Genomic DNA, 16,485 nt, shown 5'->3' with positions numbered 1-16,485 from the left:
ATGATACTCTGCTTCTGCTGACGAAAGAGAAATGGCAGCCTGTTTCTTACAAGCCCATGTAATAGGTCCTGAACCAAGAGTGAAGACATAACCGGCAGTAGACTTCCGATCATCAGGGTCACCAGCCCAATCGGAATCAGTGAAACCAACTAACAGAGGAGCTGCTTTGGCACTGTAATGAATCCCAAACTGTACTGTACCTCGAACATAACGAAGTATTCTTTTAGCTGCTTTCCAATGACTTTCACGGGGGTTTTGCATAAAACGAGCAACAAGGCCAACAACAAAGGAAAGATCAGGACGAGTATGGGTTAAATACAAGAGTTTTCCGAAAAGTTGACGGTATAAGGTAGCATCAACTTCAGGAGAAGTACAAGAGACTGAAAGTTTGACTCCAGACTGAAAGGGAGAAGGGGCTGGCTTACAGTATTCCATGTGAAAATGACGAAGAATGTCACAAGCATACTTGGACTGGGAAAGGAAAATACCCTCTTGGGATTGCAAGACTTGAAGACCGAGAAAATAGTGTAAGTGTCCTAAGTCTGTCATTTCAAATTTCTTTTTAAGGCTGGACTTCACATGGTTTATAAGGTTGGGATCACTACCAGTAAGAATAAGATCATCAACATAAAGAACAAGGATGATAAGAGAGTTGCCCACTTTCTTGGTGTAGACAGTATTGTCAGAATGACACCTAGAAAAGCCAGATTCTAAAAGAAAGCTATCCATTTTGGCATACCAAGCCCGAGGAGCTTGCTTGAGGCCATAAAGGGATTTCTTAAGTCGACAAACAAGGCTGGAGTCTGTTTGTATGAAGCCGATGGGTTGTTCCATATAGATTTCTTCCTGCAAGTCCCCATGCAAGAAGGCAGATTTAACATCCATCTGATGGACTTCCCATTTTAAAGAGGCAGCAAGGGAAAGAACAAGGTGGATAGAGTTCATTTTGGCAACAGGGGAGAAGGTTTCAGTGTAGTCAATGCCTTCAACCTGTGAAAATCCCTTAGCAACGAGACGAGCTTTATGTTTATCAACTTTCCCATCTGGTCCATACTTGGTTCTGTAAACCCATTTACATCTAACAAGTTTGCGCCCCTTTGGTAGAGGAACAAGATCCCATGTATCATTTGTCATCAATGAATGATATTCTTCATTCATAGCTGCTTCCCAATGTGGATGGCCTGAAGTTTCTGCAAAAGTGTCAGGATCATGATTTACTGGAGCTTGAGCCAGTAAAGAAGAGGCTCTTTCAAACTGAGAACGTGTACGTCGCTGATCTGTAGGATCACCGGCAAGATCACCTACTGCATCCCGAGTAGCACGGACCCATCTTGGAAGTTGAGGATCCTGAGAAGGTGGGGGAGGATTATCATCCTCGCTTTCATCATCTCAAGAAGAAATGTTTTCAAAAGTAGAAGAGATAGGAAGAGGTGGCACATCCGCCGGACTAGGCTCGCAGGCCAATTTATTTTCATCAAATTTTACATCTCTTCTAATGATAACATTTTTGGACTTAAATGGAATAAGTCTATAACCTTTTACATCTTCAGAATATCCAACAAAAGTACATTTCTCACTCTTAGGTTCTAAAGCTTTATGCTTTTCATCTGGAATATGGGCCCATGCTTCACTTCCAAACACACGAAAGTGACTTACATCTGGTTTAATGGAACTCCAAGCTTCTTCTGGAGTGATATTCTCTAGAACCTTAGTAGGAGTGCGATTGATTATATAATTTGCACAATTAATTGCTTCGGCCCAAAAACTAAGACTGAGTCCTTTAGATTGTAGCATACAATTAGCCATTTCCTTTAAGGTGCGATTTTTCCTTTCAGCTACACCATTTTGTTGTGGAGTGTATGGAACAGTATGTTGCATTTGAATTCCATTTTCGGTGCAAAAGTTGATGAATGTGTTTTTAACATATTATCCACCATTATCAGTTCTTAGCTTAAGAATTTGATGTCCAGATTGTTTTTCAACAAAGGCTTTGAAGGCCAAAAAAGTGTTAAATACTTCGCTCTTGAGTTTTAAGAAGTATACCCAAGTGCGTCTGGAGAAATCATCAATGAAAGTTAAGAAGTACTTGCAGCCAGAGAATGAAGCAACATGAAGAGGACCACATAAATCACTGTGCACAAGCTGTAAAGGGGCTGAGGCGTGCCAAGAGGCACGTTTGTCAAAACTGTCCCGATGATGTTTTCCGAGTACACATCCGGAACAAACACCATCTCTGCAAGATACCATAGGAAGACCTGTCACCATATTTTCTTTAGATAGATGCTGAAGGGAGCGATAGTTTAAGTGACCAAATCGCTCATGCCAAAGTTTGCTCACTTCATCATTATGAGCAACAAATACTGAGGGAAGATTTGATGATCCAAAGTTGTGAAACTTATACAACCTTTTGGAATCATCAGCAAGACCAGTAGCTAGAATATGTTTAGGATCTTTTAGATCCTTGATTACAACATCATGAGGTGAAAATTCAACAATTTTACCTTCACCTGAATGAGTTATCTGATAGACAGATAGAAGGTTGCAGGATAAGGTTGGAACACATAATACATCATTGAACTGACCATTGTCTAGATGAACAGTTCCAGTTCCTACAACATTAAGAGATCTATCATCACCAATATATATATTTTTGGTGTTACAATCATTTAAAGAAGAAAACATGGCTTGGTTTTTGGCCATGTGACAAGAGGCTCCAGAATCAATGAGCCACTCATGAGAATGAGAAGAAGAAGAAGATACATTTAATGCATAACCAGAATGAGATGATTGACAATGACATGCAGAAAGTGCCATTCCGGAAGTTGAAGTTGAAGTAGGCTCCACATGGATGTTATGTTTCTTCATTGCGGCTTCCAAGGCTTCCATCTTCTTAAAGCATTTAGATTCTAAGTGGCCATCTCGATTACAAAAGTTACAATGTCTATTAGTCTTCTTCCATTTGTTTTTATTGGTCTTATCATTTTGCTGAAATGATCTTTCATTTTGAGGCTGAGATGGTTTAGGACCATTCTTTTGAGGATATGACTTCTTAGGATTCTTTGAATTTGGTTGCTGCTGGGCGGCTAACGCTTTCGTGGAAGAGTTTCCAAGATTAAGAAGACCAAGGTGTAAGAGTTTTTCTTGTTCTCTTATTAAGGAATCACAAAAGGAGTCAAAGGAAGGGGCCTTGTAGTCTTGTCCTTGACAAATAAAAGCTTCCCTTGTAGAATGGAAAGTGGAAACAAATACAGAGTAGGCTGGTCCCAACTTAGTAAGGATGGAATAAATAAGGTTACCATCTTCTTTCTTAACTTTAACACCTTCCAAGAGATATCTAAGGGTCTTGAATTTGGACAAGAAATCTTCAATGCAAGAAAAATTATTAGGATCCAAAGTAAGCAGCTCATTTTCAAGTTGATGGGCTCTAATTTCATTTTTAATCCCAAAAACTTTAGCAAGTTTTTCTAATGCTTCATGAGGAGTCTCAAGTTCTGCAATGTGGAATCTAAGATCAGGAGAAATAGACATCCCTATCAAACCACGTGCTTGATCTTGTCTATTTTCCCATTTTGCCGCTTTGTCTTCATATTTTGGTTTCTTCTCTTGGTCTGTGGCTATTCTGAAGAGACCTTTACTTCTAAGTAAATCTTCTATGTAGGCTACCCATTGGAAGTAGTTAGTGCTGTCAAGAATGACTTGGCATGGACTTTCCATTTTAAAAAAAACTGAAGCTGAAGATGCTGAAAGTAAGTGTTCCAATGGATAGATCTCGAAAAAATAGGCGGTTTTAAAAAAAACGGCTCTGAAAAAGGCTTCCGGATGAAGAAGTTATGGCTTTTTGAAAAAAAATTGTTGACGTTGCCAGCAAAGTGCGCGAATGTGCGGGAATGAAAAAAATCCGCCCCCACAAAATGGAGACTTGAACCCAAGACCTCTACTCTCTTAAAATAGCTTTGAACCAATTGATCTATACAAAAAATTTGAGAGAGAGAGAGAGAGGGGGGGGGGGGCCTTGGTTTGTGTGCTTGCCTTGAGAAAGCTCTTTTTCCCTACAAAACACAAAACACAAAACCAAACACGAATATGCAAAGAAAAACGAACCTTGCGGCTTGAAGTTAGCTTTAGCAAAAAAACTAGAAATTTAAAAAAAATCTCAAAGTTAGCTTTAGTCGAAAAACTAAATATTTTTCTCAATGTTTCTGATTTTCCGAGATCACACTAAGGTGCAGGGAAAAGAGCATACGCATGAGAAAAATCCTTCCTTTCTGTTTCTGATTTGCCCAGATCACACAGAGTCGCAGGGCAAAGAGCATACGCAGAAATGAAAGGTATAGATCCGGTTAAAAAAAAGGCTAAATAAACTGAGACCGAAATAAGAAGAGAGAAAATAACAGTAAACTGCAAAAAACACTGTATACCTCCCGATCTGAAAAATGACGCAGCTAGAGCTACCGGAAACCTTTTCGCGTGAAACGAAAGGGGTTCCTCACTGGAACAGATGCTCCGAACGCAACAGAGCAGTCCTCTCGGCCCGAAAGCAGTCAGAAACAACAGATCTAGGAAACAACAGCCGCATGCAGTTCTACCGGCTTCAGATTTGGATCACCAACGGACGCGGCCCTCAAATAGCTCTGATACCATGTAGGAATTTACAGGGTAAGTTCCTCAGAAAGAATACCAAAAGGACACCGCTCACAACCAGATCTCAAATCAATACACCAGTATTTTTGACGTGGTTAAAACCCTCAAAGTGCAAGGAGGGAAACAGTCCACGGCCTGTCCCAACGTGGGTACTACAGGCAATTTATTAATCAAAGAATGAAAATTTACATAAGCTTCTCTCATGCACGGATTACCCGAACAATGACCCTCCATGCGCTTTAAATAGAACTCATGGACCAATCGGGTGTCAAGCCACGGATCAAGTGTCGGTAATACCGAGGTGAGAGTGAACCGTCGGATCACTACTTATCGTGACCGTCGGATTGTAAGTTACAAAATGTACAACGGTAAAGAAACACACTTTACCTAACTCTAACCTAACTCTATACTAGACCAAGTTGAACTTAACTATATCCTATGTGTCGGAATATCCTAACATTATTAGCATTATTCATAACATTTTCTACCACATTCTAGATAGTCCAAAGAGAACCCAAGCAATAGATCAATTCAAGTTATGCCAAGTTACTCCTTAGCCACAAGTTTAAACTTTAGAACATGTTATCCTAGGCTAGATCACTGGTTAAAAACACTGTTGGTGCTCTGTTTAAGCGTTGTGTGCATTTTACCTGCCTACCAACACCTCATTTTTGTTTGTTGGGTTAGTGTTTGCCATGTAAACTGCTACCCCTGAACGCACAATTGGTCAACCTACAACAATAATTATTCATTTATGGCTTTGCAATCCCACTATATGGGTTTGAATGCAGTGAAATAGCATGGTACAGGCTACAACCATATATTCTCAAGCCAATGCATTTTGGCATACATTATATCCACCACATGCTGATGTAAATATTTTATAACGGTCTTGCAATTGGGGAACACTGACTGCAAGGAAGGCAACTTCATACAACCATTTAAAATTCTGTTTATAAATGCATACAAGTTGTTTTCTTGTGCTTTGTTGATTAACTATAGCTTGTGTACGTTGATCAATTAACTACAGCCCTCACTCTCCAAACACGTGGAGACAATTAGTTAGCATGATAGATTTATAATTGCCTAATTGCACCCTGATTACAGTGATATCAATGAGAAGCGGTATCAGTGATTGTTATTTTGCTTGAAAATATGCATATATGTTTTTAATGAGCAAAGAAATGGTTGAATGAAGTATTGTGATTGCACATTCAAACACAAAGAGGGCATTGTTTATTTTTAACACAGAATTTGACTTATATTTTTGGTTGGGCATTTGCCTTGGCACCATAAGCAGGTAAAACAGGCAGTCAAGCCATTGAAACCAGATTTGCAGAAAGCCATTCACCCCATGTCATGAATTCACAATGTAAAGTTTGATCTCAGATTGTGATTGTGATATGCAGAGACAATAAATTTTAATTCTGCAAAAGATTTGTGTTGGAAAGATGGACAGGCCATAGGCCTACGTTTTAGGGATCATTTTCACACAAAACTTGGGATGCACAACTCAAATAATGGTGTATGTGCATGAGACTTGTAAAAGATAATAAAATCTCAGGGTGGTATTCTAAAATAGTCATCCAATTACAATGCAAAGAAACTAAAAGCAACCTTGACATAACTTTCTTGGCTGTTTATGATATGTTAATAACAGTGAGCGACATACAATACTCACAGAAGAAGCTTCCATGGTAGCTCCAACAATCCCTAGAGGAAGATAGAGTCCAGTAAATGGAAACAATAATCCAACTGCTATGGGGATACCCATTATTACATTATAATCCATAGCCTAAGAACGGTTAAGTCTGATTTGTGTGAATGTGCTCTTTGAAAGGTCAACGACAGTAATGACATCGTCCAAACTACTTTTCATCAGTACTATGCCAGCAGCTGCATGGATATATTTGTACCAACAAGACTTACAACCACATCAGCAACCACTAGTGTTGGAGAATCATTGATACCATAGCCCAACATTGCAGTTCAACATCGATCTCTTGCACGAAAAGATTTCCAGCCAAAACAATTTCAGGATTACTTGGGGCTGCCCCCAAAAGCGACAACAGAAATTCAGAACTTTATAAACTAAATACTTTAACCACAATGTTAATTGTAATATGATTACCCTTATCTATGCATGATTAGTGAAATTTACACTATCTTTATGAATTTCAAGTAAACTCAAGAGTTAATTGAGAATTGGGACCATCTTTGTCCCTAAGTACATGAAAGAACATATATAAAATAATTCAAACACAAAGTCAAAGAATGAAAAACATTGATTAATAAATATATATAATGGTATTGGAATAATTGAAAACTTATTTAATTTTCTGCAAGACTTAAAATATCGGTTTAAGAGATATCACGAAGATCACTATTGGCCACAATCATGCAGGTATCAATATAACCTTCAAATATATTTAAGTTGCTTGTTATGGGTCCCAAGGAAGAACCAAAATAATGACAACAAAATGTTCTCTTGTTAGAATAGAAGTTCTATAATATTTGATGTTCCTTACTAGCTGAGCATCTCCCTCCAATTTATGGGTAGTGGGCACCTATGCCTACGCCTATGCCAACTACCAGTTCCCACATTTTCCCATCACCAATACATTGGCAAGCTTTATGTGGACACACTGACCAAGAAAGCAAGACTTTGGCTTGGCATACTTTCACCAATTCCAACTCGTATGGTAGTCTATCATATCAACTGTATGAAATTAACTGCTCCATTGGCCTTTAGTATCAACAATCTCCATGCTTCTCCCTTACCTATCACATCCATACATTCTGACTCTCAGAGGTGAATTTGAGAATCAGATATTGGCAGACTGATACTGAATCCTATTGGTGTTAAGAATTTATCTATACATTGTGTTTTGCAAGTGGGCATATATTAGGTATGAGGTGATGTGATTCAGTAATCATATGGTATATTCGGTGGCATGGTATTCAGATATTGTATTTTAGTATAGTAGAGTGGTTGGATCAGTGGGAGCAGAAAAACATCGGTGCAAAAATGGCCTTATATCTCGGGAAATATTAAATCTCAGCTTAAACTGCATATCTGATACTCTCAGTGTGTGCTATGCATCCACATCCACCAGCGTAATGGCAGTAGCAAACAGCTCTTGGGACTAGGGTACTATGATAATCTAATTCTCAACACAGATTTCTCTTTGGCAATATCTCGATCGCTCTGCGATGAATGGAAGCATGGCAATGTTTACAATATGCTTGCATCGATTCCTTCACCTCAGATATTTTAGCAACCCCAACTGTCAATCTTGTCCCTTTGATAATGAAGGCGAATCCAGTCAGGAAGTTGCTTCTTATTTTTGCCAAATTCAAGACTTTTCTCAAGATAATAATCCCCATTGTAAAAGAAGACGAATGCTTCTATTTCCTGGAGATGAGGCTTTTGGTCAATCATGTATGGCGTCCGATGATCCCTTCCACCAACATGGATCCATAAGGAACAATTCTGGCTGTGACAACTTCAGAAGTGCATGTGAGAGCATGCAGTTCCCTGAATCAAGTTCAAGTTCTCTGAGGTTATCTGGTAATGATGACTTTCTTGGCTCCAAAAATGTATGCATGGAACAATGCCCTGAGAAATGGATGCCAAAATATACTAGCATTTGCACCACATGTTGCAAAAGAAACGCCGTAAGGCAATGATATGAAAAACAATAGCATAGAAGAGAGAAGTCAAAAGTTTATGCAAATGACATAAGAAACAACAACATAGAAGAAAGAAGTCAAAATTTTATGCAATTTTGTTTCTTTACCAGTGTTTATTTTTTATCATCAACAAATGGCCAATTCGAGGCAATGCTAATCTACATTTTGACAAAGAAAAATCAATAAAAGTAAAAAACAATTATGGTTCTAGAATTGAATCTCAACACAGAGGTGTGCCTTACTGTCTAGCATGTATGAGTGGATATCACAATGAGACTTTTCAGAACATTATATACCTTAGTGTCAGACAAGGGATGAACAAAGAGGAATCCCAGATAAAATGGAGACTTCTGGCTTATTTTAAGTTTGATACATTATAAGTGCTACATGCTTTTTCCAACCCTAGCGTTGCTTCTGATCCTAAAAGAATTCCACAATGTTCTGATTTTTATTGAGAGCTGAGAAAGTGTTAAAACATGTGTACAAACTCATAACGTTAAAGAGGAGTATACTATAAATATAAGATTTATCCCACGTGTCTATCTAGTCCTGTCAGCAAATCTAAAATAATTGATCTTACCATTGGTTTAGGAGCCTATAATACAATTGGATGGATATAAACTCAATTACATCTTCGAAATCATGGGAAGACAATCATATGGATGGAAATGATAAACATACATAAAGTTGAAAAAAGTGAATGCATCATTGCTTGTGTGCAGCATAAGGACACCCACAGGGAGATATATTTTGAATAACATCACTCCTTGGAAAAATCAAAGAGAGTGTATGCAAATTGTCACACAGAATAAGCCATGACGTTGTTGAGAATAACATGCTGTTAAAAATTAAGTACCTTATTCTTCAAATGATCAAAGTATTATCCAAACTTATATTGTTCTAGAATCTATTAGTTCCAACGATGTTTAAATTATTCTTCATTGTGGTTGTCTTTTTATTTCTGGTGTTAATAATAGTTTGTATCTTATACCAGGAAGGTCAGACTTTTATAACTTTCTAGGTCCGGTTTTTATTTCAAGCCTTTTAAAAGTCTTTTGGTTAGTTTAAAAAGTATGCTGTAATGTTGTCGTAGAGTCCTCTATAACCAGAAAGCTGACCGATAGACTGGTTTTTGCTTCTGTTCACCAAATCGCTCTGCACTTACAGTTAGCCTGTATAAGAAGTTGCATGTTTTTTTTTATATTAAGAACATATTGAGAACTTGAATGATATCTACTTAAAACTTGAGAGTCAATATTATGTTGGTGGTTCAATAAATCCCTGTAATTTTCATTCAACCAATTTTCGTGATTTAAAAAAAAAACAACAACAAATACAGACACCCAAACCTTTAGAGTTCATAACATTTTTCCAAAAGTTTTATCCCATGCTTCAAACATAACTGCGGGAGGATTCACCCAATCACAAAACAGTGCTGCGTTGAAACTTCCCAGTAACAAAACAACTTTCCTCTGCACCAGGTACAAAATTATTCTGCCATTTTGGTCATCAATGTCGATCAAAATAGTGCAGCAAAAATTGCAGACAAGTACAAATAACATTTTCCTCCAATGAAAAGCAAGTGGCTCCTTCATAGCAGATTGAAATTGCAATACTCCAAAGACAAATGAAACAGTGATAGAAGGAAACAATGTGGCTCATGGATTTTTGGGTTGCAACTGTCTGAGAATTTTTAGTCCCATTGCTTCCCGTTGAATTCTTCACCATCATCAGGGAACAACAACAATGTAGAAGAAAATCACGCATTAGAAGATTGCATAGTAACCAACCTTTGTTTTTGAATTTATTGATTGTATCTGGCAGCCATTCGTCTCCCTGTATAAAGTTTCCAACAGTATACATTCCTACATTTCTCTCAGGTATCGGATTAGACCATGGCGTTCTTCCAGAAACCTTAGCCCCCGGCCCATAATTCTGGTATTCCCCATAGTAAAGCGTGTTAAGAGCAAAGTCCTCTATCCACGACATCCATCCCTCAGGGCTAATGGCCTCTCCCAAATATGAATTTATGCAGATTGCTCTGGAGTACATCTTCCATGGCCGACCCAAATAGCCTTTGTAAATTTTTGGGTTGGCATAGTAAGCCCTCATATATTCTTCAGTTCCATTGATAGTGCAGTTATGGAAAACAAATCCTGTGGGCTCGGCTGGATCTGTTCGACCTTGTGAAGTGACAGGATCTGATGATCCTTTGTCTGAGTTTATTTGACGAGGACGCAGCAGAATGAGACAGTTTTCAAAGATGGCTGCCGAGTCTCCAAATATGAAGTCAACAATGCCTTCTATTCTGCAGTTTCTATAGAACTGACGAAGAATATGAGTGTACAATGTATCCTGGTGGCCAAGAAAGGCACAGTTGTAGAAGGCAGAGTGATCACTATCTACTCTTAGGGCTACCGCTTGTTGACTACCTGGCCCTGCTGCATTTTCGAATGTTATATCCCGTGCTAAGAAGCCATCAGCATTTACAGCTGCAATTGTGAAAACAAATAAATTAGCAATCCTCAACATCTAAAACAAGATTTAGTGGGATCGAGGAATATGGTTTGATTGAATTTTCCTTTGATAAGAGTTCAAAACCAAAGAACGATGGTAATTGTAAGTATTAAATTCCGTCTTTGTTTAGAAATAGCATACACATATTTATCTAGTTATCAGAATAAATAAAGGATCCGATTTTAGCATATGCCCATTGAAATTTCTCAAACTTACAAACCCCAATGCATGTTGGAAGACATTACACCTATCATATGAAAGGGTTCCAAATATCTTATTCTTAAAATGTAAAACGATAATTAATTTTTTTGCTGCTTTAATAGGATGAAAGAAGTGCAGAATCTGCAAAAATAAATGTTATTGCTCTCTTCTTTTCAGCAACCTACAATATGAAGAAAAGCATTATTGCTTCCCTTGCAAATGACGGATTGCATTCCAAGCACTGCTGGATTTTGATTGTTTCCTTCTCCTCTCATTTGTATTTTGTTGATGCTTTCTAGATCAGCATTCCTTTGCAAGGGAATTAATCTGGGTTGAACTCAAGTAGAAAATTTCTCTCTCATTAATTGGATGGTCATTTTCACAATTGATTGTCTCCAAAGAAGTCTTGTCAGCCAAATCTCTACCTTTCCTCAGGCTTTTAAGTTTAACCAGCATGCAGGCCCTCAGTGTTGTGGTTTGGCATTTTTATCCAGTAGTTCTTAGCAACATGGCAGAAAGGTCACACTTTATGTCCATGCAGAAGGAATTGGAAGCAATGGTAGTGGATTCCTTGGCCACAAAATTGAACAAGCGTTTAAAGCCCTTTGGGTTCTGCAAGAAGACCCATAAAAATCTGCAAATGTATCAAAGAGAATTGCTTCCTAGATCATACTTGTACAATAAGTGATCATAGTAGAAGGTCATTTGATTGTGAAACCGTTGTGGGATTCAATCCAAGTGACCTGAATTTACTGTAGATAGACGTCCTCTTTGATATCCATGTTTATCTCCATTCAGGGGCTAGGATGTCACTAGGGCATCTAGAGAATAGCTAAAAGGAGGGAGGCACTCTTTGAAGAACTGAAGACGCCTTTAAAAAAACAGCACATTCGCTAGACAAAGGGGCCTGTGGAGGCAATCTAAAAAAGGCAAAGGGCCAGATAGGAGTTTCCCGTGAAGAAAGAAGACAAGTCCAAAAATGCTCTCAAGGAAAAAGGGATGAATGCCAAACTGTTTGTACAATGGGTTATGGAACTGTTTGTTTATGCTAAATCATACACTGTAGCATGAGGAATTGGACTGTCTCAGCCTGCGCGCAGTCAGGTGGTAACGAGGTAGGCCCCAAGATTTCAACACCATATAGTACTATAGGTCTGTTAATTGTGTCAAAAAATGCATCTCAGAAGAGATGTTCTGAAAATGCATATGGAAGTATTGTCGGTCAAGCATGGAGAGAGACCTATAACCCTTTCTAAGTTTGGGTTGAAAGACATGCCTTAAGCTAAACCTAAGGGCTATGGATCAGATCCCATAGATGTATAAGCAATGGTAATCTCCACCTCGCTTCCTTTGAAGAAGAAGTGGAAGTTTGTTAGGGTGCTCTTGGATATTTAAATCACAACCTCAGTTTCACTAAGGTTCACCACCATCATTCTATGACCTCACATTGGCAGGGGCATCAAGCTATCTCTGAATGTCCCTAGGGGAGGAGGCTAAAAGGATCAAATCCTCTGCAAATAAGAATAAGGTAAACAAAGCATGGTGTAAAACGTAAACATCTCCCTTGTGGAAGTACTCGCTCGGTTATGCTCTAACCCATTAATGTATATCCCATGGAATTTCATGAAAGCAACTATGAGACACTCAAAGATGCCAATTTCACATAGTCTCTAGAACGATAATTCCCTTGGAACAGAGTCCAAAAGCCTTCTGAAAATACACAAAGCAACAGGACTTTAGATGAGGGACGTCAACTTCCTTGATAATAACACACAGGCTAAAAATGTGGTCACTAGTTTCATAATCTCTTCTAAGACTTGGTTGCCCCATAGCTTTGAATTTGTTCCTCTCTATATGTTGAGAAAGCCACACGTTCACGCCCATAACATAGAGTTCGACAAAGGCACGCCCAATCATAATATTCCTGTAATTATTTCTATCAGAAATATCCTTCAATTGGAAGATGGGGTGGATGATATTTTGAGACCATGAAGAGGGAAAGCCAATGCAAATTCAACTTGCAGACCTTACTCATCTACTTCTTTGCTAGTGCTCAAGATCCTAACAGCTCTTTTAATGTCTCTTAGGGTGAATTAGTGACAAAAGGTGAGAGAGGAGAGAATATGGACTAAGGTTGACCCGAAAAATCACGGAGGGATGTGGTCCGCAAGAACCATGTGTAATGATCAAAACATGTTGGAAGAGCAGATTTTCCAATTTCAATTCAAGGCATCTCAAATCTGCCAGGAACCACACCATGATCAAACACAATAACAAAACCAAACTCAGGCAAAGAAATAAATTCCAACTTAATATGAAGAGGAAGAGGAACAATGATGAGCATTACCAATAGTTGCAGAGCCATATGTACTTGGAACACCAGGCAGGGATGGCACACGCATAGACCCCGTGATCACAGTCTTCCCCATGCCATCACCCACAAACATAAGATTAGTTTTACTGGGAGGAACCCTAACAATCTCCTTATACACCCCAGCCTTTATATGTATCACGAATCTCCGTTCAGATTTATCCGGTGCACTGTTCACCGCCTGTTGAATACTCATAGAGGATTCATCCTTGGACACAGTCACATTGGGAACCAATTTATCAACCTCTAATACATCCCAAATTTGATTATAATGATGGTAATAATCTGCAGTACTAGAGGAATTGGATGATCTCTCTGTTTTTGGAGGCCTCCATAGGACCATATTCTGTCCGTATGTATCCAGAGCATCTACCATGCTAAGGGCATTGCTGGTCAAGCTCATGACTGTAAGAACAGGTTACGTTACACAGCGGTTAAGTTTTTGAGATTTTTTTTGGCATCTCTTTTCCTAAAAAGATAACTAGGTATATGAAGATTTGATTTTTTTGTTCCTCAAGAGGCATCTATAAACTAAACTAGACTATATGTTAAACTAAACTAGACTATATGTTAAACTAGACTAGAGGTATTTGAATTGAATTTTTAAAACAAAATTTTGAATCTATAAATAGGAAAGGTTATTTCTTTCACGTTTAAAATAGTAGCACATGATATTAGTCGAATGAAAATACGAAGTTTTCATGCTTTCTTCATACATCAGTATAATTTGTATAAATTCATGATTACGTTTCTGTGTTACATGAAAGCTCAATCTATTTTGAATTTGGAATCATGAGACAAGCCGACGCTTCGCTAATACCGACTTCAATGGACATGCACAAACTGTGAAAGATGAAGAAAGCTATAACTTCCCAAGTGGGTGTTCTCGTCTTTGTGATGCAGCAGAAAAGGAGTTTATGGATCAATCCAGAAACCAAAAAAACTTAACAACACTGCAACTGCTGGTGCCCAAATAGAAGGCTTCTCTACAACTTTTGTTTGCCCTTTTCCTCCATTTCTCTTCTCTAATTGCAGGGTTGTGACCGAGCTGAACAGGGTACTCAATGTACACCGTGTTAAGAGGAGCCATTCTTTATTTATTTGTGGGATCGAACATATGACCTTCCCGCGATAAATGCCTTTGACCAATCACCGTCTGTGAATGAAACATGATTAAGGGTTTCCAATTCAATGGGCTGCCTACCAGTAAGAAGCGTAATAAGCTCCAGTAGAACCACACCAGGTGTTGAATCTAAGAATTCTCTCCACTATATCAACCGCATCGTCTTCGGCCCCAGGTAAGAGTGCCATCAAAGGAGTTTGAGGGGGATAGTTGTCTAAATGCGTTCTGAAATGAAATAATGGCAGTCACTCTCACACTCAATAAAATCCAACGTATCCTAGGAATTACCGTCAAAATCTTGTGTAGCTGCTTCAACTCAGTCCCGAGGTGATCAGCAGACAACACAGTAGCAAGAATTATAAACACAAACCTTTCAACAGTAGACCTGTAACCCATTTTTCCTGCAATAAACAATAGACCTGTAACCCATTTCTCCTGCAATTGATCAATAAATGGCTACAAAAATCTCAAAATTTAAGACAACTTCCAAAAATTAGCATCATTAAATTCGTTATTTTCATTGTGAAAACTATCATAACTTTTTGAATTCAAACTGTGATTCCATGTTGTTGCTATGGAGCTTAGCTAGGACTCCCACGAGAGGAGCATTGATATACATCGTGGGCTTGTACATAATTTACGTAGTCACATACAATAATACTCACCAAACGACCCATATAGAAACACTGTATTTCCTTGTAAACATATCAATAGCATTATCGTTGAATTTCCTTACTAAAGATGCTAAATGCTGATAATGCACTCCAAGATTTTTGGAAAAAATCTCCGGTTTATCTTTATAAACACATTAAAATCACTATTGTTGAATTTCTTAATTTGGAATCTGAATTTGCTGACATTTATTTATTGGAGATGTGGATATAACCAATCTCAAAGCTTTTGTAACAATCTCCCACTCATCACTCACTGCGATATATATTCACAGTTTTCAGAACTTGCACACTAAAAAAACACTCTCAATTAACCCTACTGAACAAAGAAATTCTCCAGTATTGAGAGAATATCCTCTGTTGTAGCTGCCCAGAATTATGAAAGTATGTATGTAGAATGATTATGGCAAGAGAAAGTGCTCTACAATCTGTGTGGTAGAGATTTGCAGATCCTTGCAGAGGCAAAATCTATGGTAAGTTATTCAAAGAAAAACTGGCATGGCTTTTGGCATTAAAGAATAATACTTACTTGGACTGGTGAGTACCACAAGTCCAGTTGTCGAAGTAGCAATTCCAGTAATTACGTCTATAGTGTTGGAACTACAAATTCATTGCAACAACTGCATGTGATACTGGAGTATTGGGGTAATAGAATGGATTTCCATTCTGCAGCGCTGAGCAGTCTACTCCAAACTGGGAACATGCATAGTTGATATTCACCATCAAGTCACTCTCATAAGCTAAAGGTTTAGCTATACACCATAGCCTTTGCCCTCCCGCAACCACAACAACAATTCATAGAGTTTTACTCTTCAAAAAACCTTACACAGACAGACTGCCATGATAAGGATTTGAACCTGTGATTTGAATATCCTAGCATGCCTTGCTCCTGCAGGAAAAAGTGCATAGTAATACAATTGAGTTAATGGTCGGAAAGACTTGCAGGAACATACCCACCCTATCCTCTGGCTTTCAACCTAGTGACATAGCCCAGGACTAAAGAACACTTAAAAATCTGCTTACACCCCAGGGGCAGAGCACCCTGATTCTCGAGGGATACATCAAAAGCAAGCAATTAAGAACAGAAGAATACAAGCCCACTTAACTGCAGCAAACAAGGGGAAGGATGTGAAAAGCCAGAACAGAAAGACGGCTTGCAGAGTAAGCTTGTAAGAAATGCGTGCCATTGTAGAAATACAAGCAACTTTTGACTGGGCTACTCTCTGATATTTGATGGCCGAAGCAGAAGGATTTACCGGATCTAGTCA

General features: G+C 38.4%; 2 pseudogenes; one reads left to right on the top strand and one right to left on the bottom strand.

Annotated features, from left to right (window-relative positions):
- LOC149228535 (uncharacterized) overlaps positions 1–8,331 on the top strand; it is a 53,075-nt pseudogene extending 44,744 nt beyond the window's left edge.
- A 156-nt stretch (positions 8,332–8,487) lies between these two features.
- Positions 8,488–13,827, bottom strand: LOC149228534 (putative pectinesterase/pectinesterase inhibitor 51 pseudogene; annotated as a pseudogene).
- Between the last annotated feature and the right edge of the window lie 2,658 nt (positions 13,828–16,485).

Source organism: Pinus tabuliformis, chromosome J, assembly GCF_031772625.1.
Source record: "Pinus tabuliformis cultivar Carrire ecotype Pingquan chromosome J, CPIR1, whole genome shotgun sequence".
NCBI lineage: Eukaryota > Viridiplantae > Streptophyta > Pinopsida > Pinales > Pinaceae > Pinus > Pinus tabuliformis.
Note: the sequence above shows the minus strand (reverse complement) of the source record. Positions and strands in the feature narration are given on the sequence as shown.